The following is a 16814-nucleotide window of genomic DNA, read 5'->3' on the forward strand; positions in this document are numbered from 1 at the left end:
CTCAGTGTCTGAAACACTTACTATGCAATCCTGAGGACTCATGTTCAGATCTTAAATTCAGATCACTAGAACTTAAGTGAAGACTAGGCAAACCTGGTAATCCCAAAAGAGATGAGTTCTCTCAGGCAGGTCGGGAGATATGAAAGTTCCAGGTTTCAAAGAGACCCCATCTCAGTTAAGTGGAGGGCAATCAGAGAAGACACTGGAAATCAACACCCAACCTTCATCCACACCTACACACACCAGTGTGCCAACACACATTTTAAAGTACACACAGGCATACTCATGCACTAACGCAATGTGCAAAATAAACAAACAAATAAGTAAACAAGTAAATAAAAAGAAGTCATATTCTCAGACTTAAATCCAGGCTCTACTACATGCCTGACACATTATCTTGACTTAAGCTTTGCTTTCCAAACCTCAAGTCCCTCAGCTCTGAACTACGGCACGAGTAGACCCTATCTTAGGTGGTTCTCTTTAAGATCTAATAGCCTTCTCCTTCTACACTCATGAAAAGCACCTGGCACTGCCTGTAATTTAAGTATTTTGCTGGGCTTACAATGGACAGGTTACCTACATTCTACAGACCAGGTACATCACACACCTCATGTATGTCTTCCAGGAACCTGTGAGGTTAGGTATTAGTTTCATTTTGCTCTGGAGGAAACACAAGTCCCAAAAGTTTAAGTCATCTGTTCAACTCCTAGACGAAGAAGTAGGGGGTGTGGTTCTAACAACTCCATGAAACATTGCCTCTAAACATACCCACACTTCTTAACTGCGCGGAGAGGAAAGTCACAGGAATCTCTTTGACAGAAGTTTTTCATACACCAACCTAAAAATACTTAAACCTGAGGCAGTCTTTAAAGTACTAAACTGATGTGATCGTCTTGGAAAAGCCCAATGTCTCAATAACTTTGGACACGGTCACGGGTGTCAGGTTCAGTTCCCAACCTTCCTCTACACGCCAGAAGCTAAGTAATGTTTAAGACCAAAGGACGCCGGGCTCTGCCCTAAGTTAAGCACAGGTGGGGCGGGTTCTGAAGAGTTCCACCTGCCCCGAGTGATGCTGATCCCGGAAGCTAAGCAGCAGGCGACCAAGTCTTACGCAGCTTTTACTGACAAGAGATTCTCAGGCAAGCTACAGTTTGGCCTCCTCGGGAGATCCCCACTTGTGGAGCCAATTGTTCAGATCTCTTTGCTGCCACATAGTGTCGCAAAATACCATTAAACAGGGCCTCAAGGGGTTTCCCAGAGCCAACGTGGGCGATCTCCAACCTCAGTGCCCATTCAGACTCCACAAATAGCAGGGTACGCCACTGGTACAAGCTACCCCGCCCAAAAGGAACCAAGAATGCCACCTCAAGCTCTCTCGGGCCACCTACAAGACCGGGTGAATTCGTGTGCTTCTGACGCCTGGGGCCAAGGAGTCCGCTCACTGGCGGCCCGGGGTGCCCGCACTCCCCATCAGTCGCCCCTACTCCGGCCGCCCATCCTGGGACAGGCCTGCCAAACAGCAACCGCCGCCCGCGCGGCTAGCAGCCTCAGGTCGCAGGGACCCGGGACGCGCACACCCGCCCTCTAAGCTCCGCGGCCAGCGCCGCCCAGCTCCAGCTCGGGCAGTACCGGTTAGGACGAGGTGGAACGCCGAGAGCGGCGCGAGCGGCCGGTCAGAGCTCCCGGAGACCCCGAGGAAGCTAGAAAGAGGGGACGGGCCGTACCTGTCGCGCTGGGACCCGCCGCTCCGAGTGACGCGCCACGCAGTGCATTCTGGGGCTGGGCGTGGCCTCCCCGCGGGGTTGCCCAACGTGGCTGGTGCGGGCGGAGCTCGTGCGGACCAATCGGGCTCTGTGGGAAGCACCCAATGATCCGCCCCCTTCCGAGGCCCGCCCCGTCTCCGCCCCCTCCAGCGGAGATTGGCAGGTTCTTGTACACCTGCACCCAAAGAATGCCTAGTCTCCTGAGAACAGAATTATGCTGTCCCTCGGAAATGAGGCTAATCTCCTTCACTTGCTCTTTTGTGTCTGGAAGCAGTTTAATGCGCCACATGGGACAGAGGAAAAGCTCTCTCTGGTGAACAGAGAAAGGACGTTCCCCCGTCAGCCACGACACAAAGAAACTTTCCAAGACAGCCGAATGCCCAGTAGCCTCTCCTAGCCTTCTCGAGGTCATGTATTATTGAACAATACTGACTGTCTATCAAGTGGCAAGCAGCATGTTAAGCATGTTATACAGAAATGTACACAGTACTCCTTTTAAGGTGTAATAGTAGCAAGAGGCATTAGACTAACAAATTTACAGAAACATACATTGTGATTGGTACAGTGAAGAAAAAATTAATAGGCACAATGATGAATTAATTGAGGAGTGTCAGGGAAGAACTCCCCGAATAAGTGCCTTTTAAAGACAAGGCGTATTAAGGTACCTTTAAGAATGTTCTAGACCCAGGAAACATGGTTTCTTAGAGTTTGGATTGTTCTAGGAAGATGTGCTGATTGGTATCTGTCAACTAGATACAAACCTTAACATAGACGGAAGAGGGAATCTTAATTGAGAAAATGCCCCCATAAAATTGGCCTGGGGGCAAGTCTGTAGGATGTTTCTTTGATTGGTGATTGATGTAGGAGGGCCCAGCTCATTGTGGGTGGTGCCACACCAAGGCAGTTGGTCCTGGCTTGTACAAGAAAGCAGGCTGGGTGCTGGAGAGATGGCTCAGTGCTTAGGAACACTGGCTGTTCTCCCAGAGGACCTGGATTCAATTCCCAGCACCCACATGGCCGCTCACAACTGTCTGTAATTCCAGCTCCAGGGGATCTGGCATCTTCACACAGACACACATGTAGGCAAAACACCAATACACATAAAATAAAATAAGTAAGTCTTTAAGAAAGAAAAAGGAAAATCAAAAGAAAGCAGACTGAGCAAGCGATGGGAGGAAGCCAGTATCAGCACCCTCCATGGCTTCTACTTGAGTTCCTTCCTCCAGACCCCTCCTGCCTTCAGTTCCTGATGGAGGAAGGTCATTGGTTAAATAAAAAGAAACTGCTTGGCCCTCATTGGTTAGAAGATAGGTGGGAGGAGTAAACAGAACAGAACGCTGGGAGGAAGAGGAAGTGAGCTCAGACTCCACAGCTCTCCTCTCGGGAGCAGATGCCTCAGAGAGACGCCATGCTCCCAGCTCCCAGGCAGGCGCAAGCGATGAAGCTCCGACCCAGGATGGACATAGGCTAGAATCTTCCCGGTAAGCGCACCTAGGGGCGCTACACAGATGATTAGAAATGGGCTAAATTAATATGTGAGAATTAGCCTAGAAGAGGCTAGATAGAAATGGGCCAAGCAGTGATTAAATGAATACAGTTTGTGTGTTGTTATTTCAGGCATAAGCTAGCCAGGCAGCCGGGGTGCTGGGGACGCAGCCCCGCCGCCCCTATTACTACAAGTTCCTGCCCTCACTTCCTTTCACAAATGAAATAAGCTTTTTCCATCCCAAGTTTCTTTGGTCACCGTGTTTAAGCTCAGCAATAGAAATCCCAAAACAGGGAGAATGTAGGAACAAGAAGTTTAGGCTGAGATAAAGCAAGGGCTAAACTCTCTTTGGCTACTTTATACACAGCTCAGACTGTACTCAGCAGCAAACTCTAGGAACAGTGAGGAGCTAATAAAGACTGTTAAGTGGGATCTGATTTACATACTTTAAAGCTCATTCTACTGTTTTTGAGGAATAGATTGTTGGAGGGCAAGGAGGGTTACAGATGGGCCAGTTTGGAGGCAGTCGTATTGGTCAAGGCCACAAATGATGGCATCTTAAATTAAGATAATGGCAGCAGAGGCAGAAAGAGATGGATACTTTCAAGATATGAATAAATCATAGATGGAATTCATGGGACTTAATGGACTGATTTTTGGAGCAGGTCAAAAAAAGAGGAATATTAAAGATGGCTTCTGAGGTAACTAGATTGGTTCAAAGGCCATTTAGATTCACAAAGAGTAGCAAATGTGTGGGGCTATGTTAACTTTGAGAGACCTATAAATGGGAATGTCAAGAAGCAGTTTTGGATAAGTATGCCTAGGGCTCAGAGGGAAGATCTGAACTAATTATGCATTTGCCAGTTCTTAGTATGAATTAACATAGAATTCCACTCTGAGATATACTTTCAACAGAATTGGATTCGTGTGTGTGTGTGTGTGTGTGTGTGTTTAGAATAAATATGTGATAGACTATTCACATAGTATAAAGAAAAAGAACAAACAATCCACAGCTATATACAAATCATAAGACTGGACTAAGCCAGACACAGAAACACATATTACATGACTCACTTATATAATACTTTAAAACCACTATATAGTTATCAAAGACAGGATGTTGGTTACCTTCTGGTGGTATTACTATTAAAAGGAAAATTGGTGTTCTTCTTGATCTGGACACTGTTATTCATTGTGACCAATTAACAAAACTTCCTTAAGTTTTTGGTGTATAAAGTTGATGTCTTTAAAGTGTTAGTGGCAATTCAGACACACATATGCCACTATTATCAAACTAAGTCTTGGAGCATGATCGTAAGAAAACAAGACAGTGTCTGAGAAACAAGGGCTTGCAGGCATTTTACAACTCCAACATCGTCACACTGTGTTCATAGAAAGAAGTCAACAAAATCAGGAGCAGAAGGAGAGAGAGCATGAGCAAGGAACTCAGGACCACGAGGGGTGCACCCACACACTGAGACAATGGGGATGTTCTATCGGGAACTCACCAAGGCCAGCTGGCCTGGGTCTGAAAAAGCCTGGAATAAAACCGGACTCGCTGAACATAGCGGACAATGAGGACTACTGAGAACTCAAGAACAATGGCACTGGTTTTTGATCCTATTGCACATACTGGCTTTGTGGGAGCCTAGGCAGTTTGGATGCTCACCTTACTGGACCTGGATGGAGGTGGGTGGTCCTTGGACTTCCCACAGGGCAGGGAACCCTGATTGCTCTTTGGGCTGACGAGGGAGGGGGACTTAATTGGGGGAGGGGGAGGGAAATGGGAGGCGGTGGTGGGGAAGAGACAGAAATCTTTAATAAATAAATAAATAAAAATAAATAAATAAATAATAATTTAAAAAAAAAAGAAAAGAAAGAAGTCAACAGTCTGATCCTCCAGATTTCCCCAGATTGCTTCCTGGGGTTAATTATGGAAGCACAGGCTAGAAGGGCACCAAGCAGAGTTACAGCCTCACAGTAAGGAGGGGATGGAAATTAGAATTAAAAGAGCTTTAATTTGAGAGCAGAATACCAGGGAAAGAGCACCAGAAGTACACATGAAGGTTCCCTTGGCCCTGCGTGTGGGTTTAAGGCGCACCTCTGAGACTGGCAAAGAGCAGCTACTAAGAAATTTAAACTGAAACAACCACTAGAGTTTCGGAGGATTCAGAAACATGCAAGATCTGACTAATGAGGCCAGGAAAAGAAAAAACTCTTTAGAAACCTAAAGCGTTTGGTAGAGAGACCTGAGACAAGCCACACTTTGGAAATAAGGCTAATTATCCACCAAATAACACTGAAAAACTGCTCCTCAAATCATTCAATTACTTGTCTACAAGAAATTTAAGTCTTAAAAGAAAGACGGGATGGAGAGGTGGCTCAGCAGCTAAAGGCAATCTGCTCTTGCAGAGGACTTGGGTTTTGGTTCCCAGCACACACACGGTGGTTTTTCTTTTAAGCAGTTTAGACACTGCTGAAAGTCAAAAAAACAAAACAAAACAACAATAACAACAAAACAGTGCAAAAATTATCTCTATTTCCACACAAAATTGGAGAGATGGCGCAATCAGCATAGGCTCTTGCTGTGAAAACTTGATGGGATGAATTAGAATCCTGGGACCCATGTAAAGATGGAAGGAGAGAACTGATCCACGAACTGATCCACAAGTTGCCCTCTGACCTACACGCACGCGCACGCGCGCGCGCACACACACACACACACACACACACACAGTATACATGTATACTAATGTTAGCAGGGCCTGGTGGCACATTCTTTTAATCCCAGCACTTGGGAGGCAGAGTTAGGCACATCTTTCTCAGTTTCAGAGCCTGGTCTAAATAGTGAATTCCAGACCAGCTTGTACTACATAGTGAAATTTTGTCTTGAAACAAACAAGCAAATAAATAGCACAAGAAACTAACAAAGAAATAGATCTATGCTGCAAATAGAATCCAAAGATAACAAGTAATACTGACTTCACACTTCACATCAGAAAGAAAGCCAAACAGCAGAACAAAGTCTAAAGTTCTGAAAAACACTGTCAACCTCAAATTTGCTGTCTGACAAAACTCCCTCAAAAAAATGAATAGGAAATAATGACGTCTGGCAAACAAAGAAAAATGAGAGAATTTGTTGTTACAATACCTGAAATTCAATGAATGTTAACATTGTCCAGACTAGGCATGGTGGCACATACTGTTAATCACAGTACCTAAGAGGTGGAGACAGGAGGATTGGGAGTTCCTGGTCAGTTTCAGTTACATACCCACCAACTTTTTATAAAAAAAAAAAAAAAAGAAAGAAAGAAAGAAAAGCTTTCAAATTAAATAAAAATGATTCTAAGCAGAAACTCAAAAAGAACCCAAAATAGGACTGGAGAGAAGGCTCAGTAGTGAAGAGAACTTGTTCTTGCAGAGGACCGGGTTCAGTTCCCAGGACTCACATGGCAATTTTCAGCCATCCATAAATCCAGTTCAGGGAATCCAGTGCCCTCTTTACACCTCCACAGGCACCAGGCATGAGCATGGTGCACAGACAAACACGTGAACAAAATACTCATACACAAAATAAATCAAGACAAATAAGAACCAAAAATAATCATGTGAAACTAACAATTATTATGAAATTATTATAGAAATCCACATAAAGGTTCTTTAGAATTTTTTCTAATATAATAAGCCATTTAAATTAAATATATGTCAGCATCCTTACAAAGGAATGGGTAAGATACTTGTAGCTCAGCACCTATGGAGACCAGTGATGGGACCACTAGGGCCCTGTAACCCAAAGATGCTCAAGTCCTTTATGTAAAATGTGCATATCCTCTTTACACTTTAAATATCTCTAGTTTACTTACAATAACTTATACAGAAAGGTCACACAGCTAGCTACTAAAACTTGTTGTTTGGAGAATAAAACTATACCTACTTAGTATGATGAAATTTCCACTTAAATATCTTAACTTTGCGATTGGTTGAATCCATGGGTACAGGGTCTACAAGTATGGAAACTTGAGTGATACAAAATTCTTACGATACACATAAAGTGATATAATATTATTTGAATATGGACTATAATACAAGTAAAATAGAGGTACCCAAAAGCTTATTAGTTGTTAAATGAAGTGCCAGAGACTAGAGATATAGTGCAGAGGTTAAGAGTACTTGTTGCTCTTGTATAGGACCTTCTATAGAACACGAGTTTATATGGCAGCTGACAATCATATGTAACTTCTGTTTCATGGGGTCTGATGCCCTTTTCTGATCTCCTAGACAATATGTGCATGTGGTACACAAACACAAAGACAAAATACCCTTACACATAAAATAAGAATAAATCCTTGTTTTAATTGAGTACCATAAATAACTCAGAAGAAGACAAGAATGTTGGTCATGGTGGTTCATGCTTGTAATTCCAGCACACAGGAGGCTGAGCAGAAAGGTTGTCACAAGTTCAAGGTCAACCTGAGCTGTACAGTGAGGTCTAGGCCACCCTAAGATACACAATGCAACCCTGCCCCATTCCTCCCAAAAACAAAATAGGGGAAACTGGAGCAAAACCCAATTCGAGCAGATATAAATCTGATATACTCAATCTCAACCACATGGGCAGTTTATATGAAATATAAAAGCTCTCAACACTACAAGTAAAAGGGAAATGTTACCATGTTGTATTTTTTAAAGGCACAACTCAACTTATACTATATAAGAGATCTGCTTTAACAATAACAGCATAGCTATGCTAACAATGAGAACTTTTTTTATTGAAAGAAAAAAAAAGAGAAATTCCCGCCTCCTCCCAGCCTCCCATTTTCCTCCCCCTCCTCCCACTCTTCTCCTCCTCCCCCCACTCCTCTCCCCCTCCCTCTCCAGTCCGAAGAGCAGTCAGGGTTCCCTGCCCTGTGGAAAGTCCAAGGTCCTTCCCCTTCCATCCAGGTCTAGGAAGGTGAGCATCCATACTGGCTAGGCTCCCACAAAGCCAGAACATGAAGTAGGATCAAAACCCAGTGCCACTGTTTTTGGTTTCTCATCAGCCCTCATTGTCCGCCATGTTCAAAGAGTCCGGTTTTATCCCATGCTTTTTCAGTCACAGTCCAGCTGGCCTTGGTGAGCTCCCAATAGATCAGCCCCACTGTCTCAGTGGGTGGGTGCACCCCTCGTGAACTTTTTTTAAGAAAGAAAAACCCAATAGCTAAACAAAATAAAGTAAAACTAGCCATGTTAATATCTAAGGGAACACGCATGAGAACTGGGAACACCAGGTCGAAGAGTGAAAAGAAAAGCGCATAGAACAGACACCCATAAACTAAAAGGAGAATCAGACACCAAATTATCAACAGAGATTTCAGTATGAATCCTTCTCTAGTGATGGAGGAAGTAGATGAAAGTCGGTAAGGATGTTGAAAATGAACAATTTACCGTGGTGGCATCTGTGGAATACTTCACTAGACAGCAACCGAACTCAAGTTCCTTTCAAGTGCACTTACAATATTTCCCTTGGTGATCACATTCAGGGACACAAAAATAATTTTAAGAAACATGTGAAAGGCACATTCCCTGCCAGGGGTTTGGGATAATGCAAGTATATGAATCTTTTAGTGGGTATTGAATGACCCAGTGAATTTTTTTTTAAAAAAAATATTTCAATCGTATTGTGTGTGAGTGTGTGCCACAGTGAAGACTTAGAGAAGCTGGTCTTCTCTTTCCACCACGTGGGGCTTGGGATTGAATTCAGTTTTGATGTCGGGCACCTTTACCCACTGAGCCATCTCACCACCCATAGCGTAGAGATTTTCTTCCCAGTTCATTGTTTTTTAATTTTACCTCAAAGGGAAAATGAAAAGACTTATAATTACTGAATTCTACTTAGAAATTCTGGAACTCTTCTCTGCATTTTCTTGGACTAAGCAAATGAGTACACACATGGGGAAAATAGCTGGGTCTCTTGTGTTAGGAAAAAGAATTAAAAATAAGTTTTTTTAAAATGCCACCTTCGGTTAAAAATAAAAAATAAAAAAAAAACTAACAGAAATTAGAGGTGGTGCCATACTCTCAGGGCTAGGGCAGAGAAAGGACCATGTAAGTCTAGGTCATTGTGTGTCAAAAGTAAGGAAATGACAAGAGATGATGGGGACATCCCAGAGGACATGACCTTTCGCAGCTCAGTTCTTGGACAATGTGAACATTTCCTTAAATAACAGTTGCAATGTTTACAAACCAGCAAAGGGGGCAAATACCATAAATATCACAGTGAACTCTGGGAGGTGCTTCAACTCATTTCTCTGGGAATGAAGTGGCCCTCTCTTCCAAAGGGGAGGTAGCAAGATGGACTACAGCTAACACAGGCAGTACACTCTGAAGACTCACCTGACTTGAAAGTCTACATCCTCCAGGTTCACATTCTGAAGTTCTGATCCCCCTGTGAGGGTAGGTGGCAACTGTATCTTTGGGAGGTAACGGAGGTTAAGGTAGGTTTTGAGGATGGAACCTGTCTCAGGGTTTTCTATTGCTGAAAAGAGATGCCAGGATCACAGTAACTCTTAGAAAGAAAACATTTAATTGAGGATTCTCATTCACACTTTCGGAGGTTCAGTCCATTGTCATCATGACAGAGAGCATGATGGTGTGCAGGCAGAAATGCAGGCAAAACATGGATATACATAAAGTAAAATAAATCGATATAAAATAAGCATGTTTTTTAACTGTAGAAAAATTCAACCAGGAAACAATTATAAAGAAATAAAGAAGAATTGGCTTTGGACAAAGAAGGGGCATGAATGAAATGAAAAAATAAAAGCTCTTAAAAAATAAGATAATACCTCAGAGGAAATAAAAGTATAAAACATGTTTACATTTTTTTTAAAAAAAGCTGGGCAGTGGCATCACATGCTCTTAATTCCAGCACTTGGAAGACAGAGTCAGACAGATCTCTGTGAATTCTAGGCCAGTCTGGTCTCAAAGCAAGTTACAGGACAGCCAGAACTGTTATACAGAGAAACCCTATCTTGAAAAAGAAAAAGAAAAAAGACGAGCTCAATTAAAATTTAGACTACAAACTGAGGGAATAGATGTGAAATGTGACAAGAAATGCCAACACGTCAATAAGAATGGAGAATACTCTCATTGCAATAGACAAGGGACTTGGAGAAAGCTTTTACAAATGAACTTTAAGTGGCCAACAAATATTTAATGAGAATTAAAGGAAAATTAAATGTCTTTCCTTTCCAGTGGAAGTTGTGTTTCAGAATAAACAATCCTTGAGGAGGGACAGCTGTACTTAACAGAACAATGGCATGTACCATACCCGGAAATAGAGAATGGGAAAATCATCATTTCTGAGCTAGTTAGAAACAAACCTAAGCTATTAGTCGAGCTTTCATAATCAATAATAAGTTTATGTGTCATTTTTTGGGGTGGGTGGGGAAGCTGGCTGGCAGGACAGAGAAAAGCTCCCTGCCCACTCATGTACCTGAACATGTGCAGTCACATACACAGGTAAACACAAAAACTCCCCAGACAAGAACAGAGAACCTAAATGAAAAAAGTTGGCCTAATGCAGTGAGGGGGGTGGAGTAGGGCGAGAAAGACCGAGTTGTAAAAGTCTGTCTCTATAAAAATTACATGCTGTGCTAACAACAGGAGCTATTTGGGATTGCTATAAAAAATTATAATGTAGAAGCATATAAAGTCAAAACAGAGAAGCCATCTCTCATCTCTTGCAATTTTCCTTTTACTGGTTTAGTGAGTATTTTTCCATACCCAGCTTTTTTGGAAAAGGAGATCAAATTCCACCTATTATCCTACAATTTCTCTTAACAATATTTTGTGTACAATCCTTTCTACCCCATCTGTCAGCATGGGGTTTGTTTTATTCTTCTTAACAGCGGCAGATGGTGACACGGATGATCCGTAAGTTATTCCATCATTTCTATTAATATACGTTTAGGTTCTTCCTCGTGCTGTTCTAAACATCACAGACACTCTTTGATCAATGTATTTAGCTAGGGCAGTTTTTGGGCCTGGAAGTTGTTTTTGGTCTAAAGTTGTGATTCCCAACCTGTGGGTCATGACCCCTGGTGGGTTCAATAACCCTTTCATAGGAGTCGCTAAGATCATCAGAAAATACAGATATTTACATTATGATTCATAACGGTAGCAAAATTACAGTTATGAAGTAGCAATGAAAATAATTTCATAGTTGGGGGTCACCATGACATGAGGAACTGTATTAAGGGACCACAGCACAAGGAAGGTTGAGAACCACTGGTCTAAGGGTATGTAGAGTTAAAATTTAAAACCACACCAATTGCTCTAAAAACTCCTATGCTGATTTCACTGTCATTAGATTGCTCTCATTTCCCCATCCTCATTAGCTTAGATGCCTGTCATCGGGCTTTTAGTCCCCTCCACACACTTAACCAATTAGAGTACTTGCCTAACAGACACTAGGCCCTGGGTTCGATCCCCAGCATAACTCTATCCAATGTGCCCCAACTGTAGTTCTTACATGATTAATGAGGTTGGTACTGTTAAAGTATGTCTATTGAACAAATGTGTTTCCCATTTTATACCTTACCTCTTGCCCCATCCCTTTGCTCAGGCATCGCAGAGTACCATATGTTTCTTCTCCTGATTCTGAACTAGTGTGTCAGAAGCTGCTAGGAGAAAGGGTTCACCCAGCTCATATCTCCAGGTTCAGTGGAACAGGTCACAGTCCATCTGCAGCCACTACAGAGCAAACCCCAGTGCTCAGCTCCCTCCTCGTCTTCATCCAATCCAGGACCTTGTCCTTGAAATGATGCCACCTTCTGTGGGCGGCTCTCCCTACCTCCATTAACAAAACCAAGATATTTTCCCGAAGTCAGGCCAAGACGCCTGTCTCCTGGGTGATTCTAAATTCTGCCAACTTAACAGTTAACACTAAGGATTGCAAGTGCTATTAATCTGAAGAAACCCAAAATTTAAAATAGCTTCTTTAGGCTGAGCCTGGTGGTGCAGGTTTGCAATTCTAGCTACTTGAGAATTTGAGGTAGGAGGACTATGAGTTCAAGGCATGCCTAGACTAGTCAGCCATGAGTAATTTACCAAGATATCTCTCTCTCTCTCTCTCTCTCTCTGACACACACACACACACACACACACATGCTTGTCTTCATATATTACAAGTTCTGTTAACAAAGGATAAAATAGATTTATTCTAATTTCTTAAACTGTTGTTTTAATATTTACCTATTTAGATTTAAAAATCCCAAAGACACATTGATGCTCGCTTATGTTTTAAAAATAGAAGCTCACACCATACTTCCCAGAGAATCTTATTGTCATAATTTTCCAGGTGAGAAATCAGAGCACGAAGCCTTGTGTTAGTTAGCCACAAAATGACCCAGCAGTAGACATGCATCTAAGGTTCACCGCTCCATCTTATTTTTCAATTATGTGCCGCGCACTTCCCTCCTCCAGTTCACTCCCCACCGCAGTCTCATTTGCTGGAATAAAGAGTCAGTTAGTATTCATAGGTTTTATTCAAACACATAAATATGGAAGTTCATGAAAGAAGGAACTGATTGTACTTTGGCTATAAGTTATTTCTTGTTCCGAATATTTACAAATAAGGCTTTAATTATTGTATACTTCTTGGCTAGAGGAAAAATGACCTAGAAATAATTTTCCCTTCATCCGAAATTCAGTGAGAAATATATTTTAATACAGTGGCATTTGTGCAGAGAGAAAACCTGCAATGTGACATTGCTGCTGTAGTTTAAGAAAAAAATAAGGCAGGCTGCAGGGAAAGACTTTAAACTTTTATTACAGGAGAGGGTTTGAGGTGGGGGAAGTTCTCCAAATCCCAAGTATGCTTTCCTTAGCTGCTATAAATATAGCCATCATTTCTTCACCACCCCCATGCGACAATGACCTTGGAGGATGGATGAAGTGGAGACAAAAGCCTTTTTCTCAGAAAGGCTGAGTGAATTCCTGGCACACCAAAATCTCCTTTACCCCCTTAGCACTTCCTAGGGGTTGGAAAATATTATTACTAGCACTGTTAAAAATTATCTTTAAGAATAAGCATCAATACTACATGCTAGTTGTTTTTGCACTTGTTTAGTTTTCTTAGCAGCTCTGTGCCTTAAGTATAATTATTACTTTATTTTGTAGGACTAAGACTTGGAAAATTTGGTCGAGCTCCCCACAGCTAATAAATGGAAAAGCCAGAATTCAAACCCAGCCCTGAAAGTGCTCATGTTTTCTCCATGATACGGCTTACCCTGCAGTGTGTCCGTGGCAGATCAATTCTAGAGTGTTCCTGGATACAAAATCTGAGGATGTTCAAGTCCCTTAGATAAAATGATTTGTTTCATGTAAACTACTAGAAATCCTCTGGCTTCTTTTACATCACCTCCAGAGTATTTGTAACGCCTAATATAATGTAAATGCTAAGTAAATAGTTGTTGCAGGTACTCTTTAGGGAATGAAGGCCTGGCTACGTTCAGCGCAGACACAGTTTCTAATCTTCAGGTGACTGAATGTGTGGATATGAGAGCTGCAGATAGGGAGAGCTGAGTGTGGCTGTGAAGGAGTAGGTAGACCAGTTGTTTCAGGTCTGTCCTCATAGGGTACTTCATCACTTACACGCTCAGCTATTTCTGTAGCAGTTTTTCAGCTTTACAAGTTCAAAGCCAATGTTTTGAATCGGCTCATGCAAGAGTGAAATATTATAGAGCAGGAACCTGCCAGAGGGATGCTGGGGGAAACGTGAGAAACATTTCTGTGCAAGAATGGGAGCCAAGGTCGAAGAAAAACACAGTATGGAGAGGCTGTAGATACAAAGAGCCAGACCATAAGAAATGTCCAGACCATATTAGAAATCATGCAGGTCTCCACTGACCAACCAAATGGCAATAGAGGACCCTGCAGAAGTAAAGAAACAGAAAGGTATGTGGGATTATTGCCATTTCTTGATGAGAAGCTCTCTTTGTATATCTGAAGACTTGCTGAATATCAGGATCAACTTTGGGCCTTTCGAGGTGGGAGGGATACAGAACCAGACGTCAGACAGCTCTCTGAGGTGCACTGATTTGACCCAGCCAAGCAAGCATACTAGAAACTAGGCTATCGTTTACTTAGCCTGCTTTACCCACTTTGCCTGTGAGTTAGTGTTTGATTTATATTCCCGGCATCAGTCCATTAAACATGCAGTTCATTCCCACTCAGCCACAGCAGATTAGACCACCGGACTCGAGGAGCTGGTCACCAACCATTCACCATCTATTCAGAATTTGACCTAAGAAGTCACGTGTTAGTAGTTTGTGCTTGGAATCTCAGCAGTAGCCAGAGGCAGGAGCGTGACAGCAAGTTGAAGACCAACCTGTTCTACATAGTGAGATTCAGGCCATCCAGAGCTACCTACGGAGACTGTTTCAAAGAATCAGTCATCCTATCATAATGTTATTCAACATGTATTATAGCTGTATTGCTATGCATAAAATAAAGTATGGTTTTAAAAATTTAAAAGAGAGGGACAGGAGGGATTTAGCACGGTGGCTCTCAGCCTTCCTAACGCTGCGACCCTTTGATACACTTCCTCATGTTGTGGTGACTCCCAACCACAGTCATTTCATTGTTGCTTCATAGCTGTAACTTTGTTACTGTTATGGATCATAACGTAATGTGACCTCAAGGGATCACACCCCACATGTTGAGAATCACTGGCTTAGAAGTTAACAACGATTTCTGGTCCTTACGTGAACACCCATATCAGGTGGCTCACATTCCCCTGTAACTCCAGTTCCGTGAGGTCTGATACCCTCTTCTGACTCCCCAAAGTATCAGCGTGCATGTGCGTACACACACACACACACACACACACACACACACACACACACACATTTAAAAAGAGTCAAAGGAGTGAAAACGAGTTTAGTAAAATGCCAAGTTTGTGTAGCTATTGAGTAGGCCGGAAAATCTCTACGATGCTGCGTGTGGCCCAGATTATAAAGGGTGGGCTATTTAGAACCCAGCAAATGAAAGTCAAGAGAAAGGAGTGTGACTGTGGTTTCTCATGGAGTGACAGAAACAGGTAACTTGCTTTGTGGTGTCCGGTGCAGATAGGTTATTTCCCGCAATTAGGTCTTTATGAGACTCCCCTGTCACCACTTCCAATCTTGATAACAAACTCTCTTTTAGAGAGTGTTGACTTCTTTTCTTATTAATAATTTCTAACTCAGACACTGATTTATGAATAGGGATACAGTCACATTCACAAACAATGGATGGATCCTTTCCAGTGGGAATTCCTATGTCTCTTACATGGGTAATGGGATTTGTAAGCAGAATGTCACTTTGTGAGCCAAGGGTTGGACCATCTCATAGGAAGTTTGATTCAAATATAACAGAAGCTTCCAGACCCCTCAGTCTAGAAGCAGAAGGAAATAATTATTCAGTAGTTATAAGGGGAGCCTTACATTTATATTGTATCATCTAATTCTCAAACTCCTTTGTTTAGTTGAAGACAGAATCTGAGGTTGCGAGAGTTTATACTGCCCCCAAACTAGGAAAGAACAGGCATGGAACCCAGCATCAAGCCTCTTTTTCCTCTCTAGCAGAGACTAACGCAACAGCTAATCACTTCAGCCTCTTCTCACCTAGGGCTGGGTGAAGATTTAGTGTGTGTACTAACTTGGCTGATCCACCATGCCCAAAGAGATGGCCAAACGTGAATGAGATAATATTTAAAGTGGTAGATTCTGAGAAAAGCTTCCAAGGCTTGAAGTGAATAAAGGCTGACCCCTAATCTTATGCACCAGTTTATTAAGATAATATTCTCTCTCTCTCTCTCTCTCTCTCTCTCTTTCTCTCTCTCTCTCCTCTCTCTCTCTCTCTCTCTCTCTCTCTCTCTCTCTCTCTCTGTGTGTGTGTGTGTGAGAGAGAGAGAGAGAGAGAGAGAGAGAAAGACAGAGACAGAGACAGAGAGCCATAACGCTGCTCTGTCTCGTTGGAGAACCTTGACCACACAGTTAGTGATGGATAAATGGATAACCTATTACCCCTTATGGCTTGTTCTTCAGTCTGTCTGAGTTAGGGCCATTGCTCCTAACAACTCAGTCTCACAGACAACAACCCTCAACACTACAAAGTAGAATGTTTTAAAAACTCCCTTCCTGTGTGTATTAAATATCACTGGATTCCATTTTAGAGTAACCTTCCTGACCTTGTCTTTAGACTCCAGCTTAGCTCGGTGTTCCAGGTAGTGGGCGTGTATAAATTAGCCAGGAGATTACTTGTCATGCTTTAACACCAGCAATAATAAGTACTGATTCTGGACCTGTATTCTCCAGCAAATCACAAATCTCCATAACCTCTCTCTGCACACAAATGTCACTGGTATCTGCAAGTGCCAGAGAGGAGATGCTAATTTGAAAACTTTTATTGGCTGCAATTTATCTGGAGATGGTGAACAGAATCGCAAATCAAGCTGAGGGGTGTGTTTTAGTACTCCCCGTTAGTCCACAAAGTTATGGAAAGATGTGGCGAGGGTGTGCCAAGGATGGAGCCTCAGGTCA

At 42.5% G+C, this 16814-nt stretch overlaps 1 protein-coding gene across 2 annotated transcripts in view; it reads right to left on the minus strand.

Annotated features, from left to right (window-relative positions):
- Sec22a (SEC22 homolog A, vesicle trafficking protein) overlaps nucleotides 1–1752 on the minus strand; it is a 64626-nt gene extending 62874 nt beyond the window's left edge. Inside the window, exon 1 of one of the 2 annotated variants that reach the window (XM_041673134.1) lies at nucleotides 1725–1752. The gene's annotated coding sequence lies outside the window, so the exon portion shown is untranslated. Of the gene's footprint in view, nucleotides 1–1629; nucleotides 1689–1724 lie in introns of those variants that run through there. The other variant, XM_041673135.1, reaches the window with a different exon arrangement.
- Between the last annotated feature and the right edge of the window lie 15062 nt (nucleotides 1753–16814).

Source organism: Microtus oregoni, unplaced genomic scaffold, assembly GCF_018167655.1.
Source record: "Microtus oregoni isolate MIOR12 unplaced genomic scaffold, Mior012 000023F_ref0000262, whole genome shotgun sequence".
NCBI classification, from domain to species: Eukaryota; Metazoa; Chordata; class Mammalia; order Rodentia; family Cricetidae; genus Microtus; species Microtus oregoni.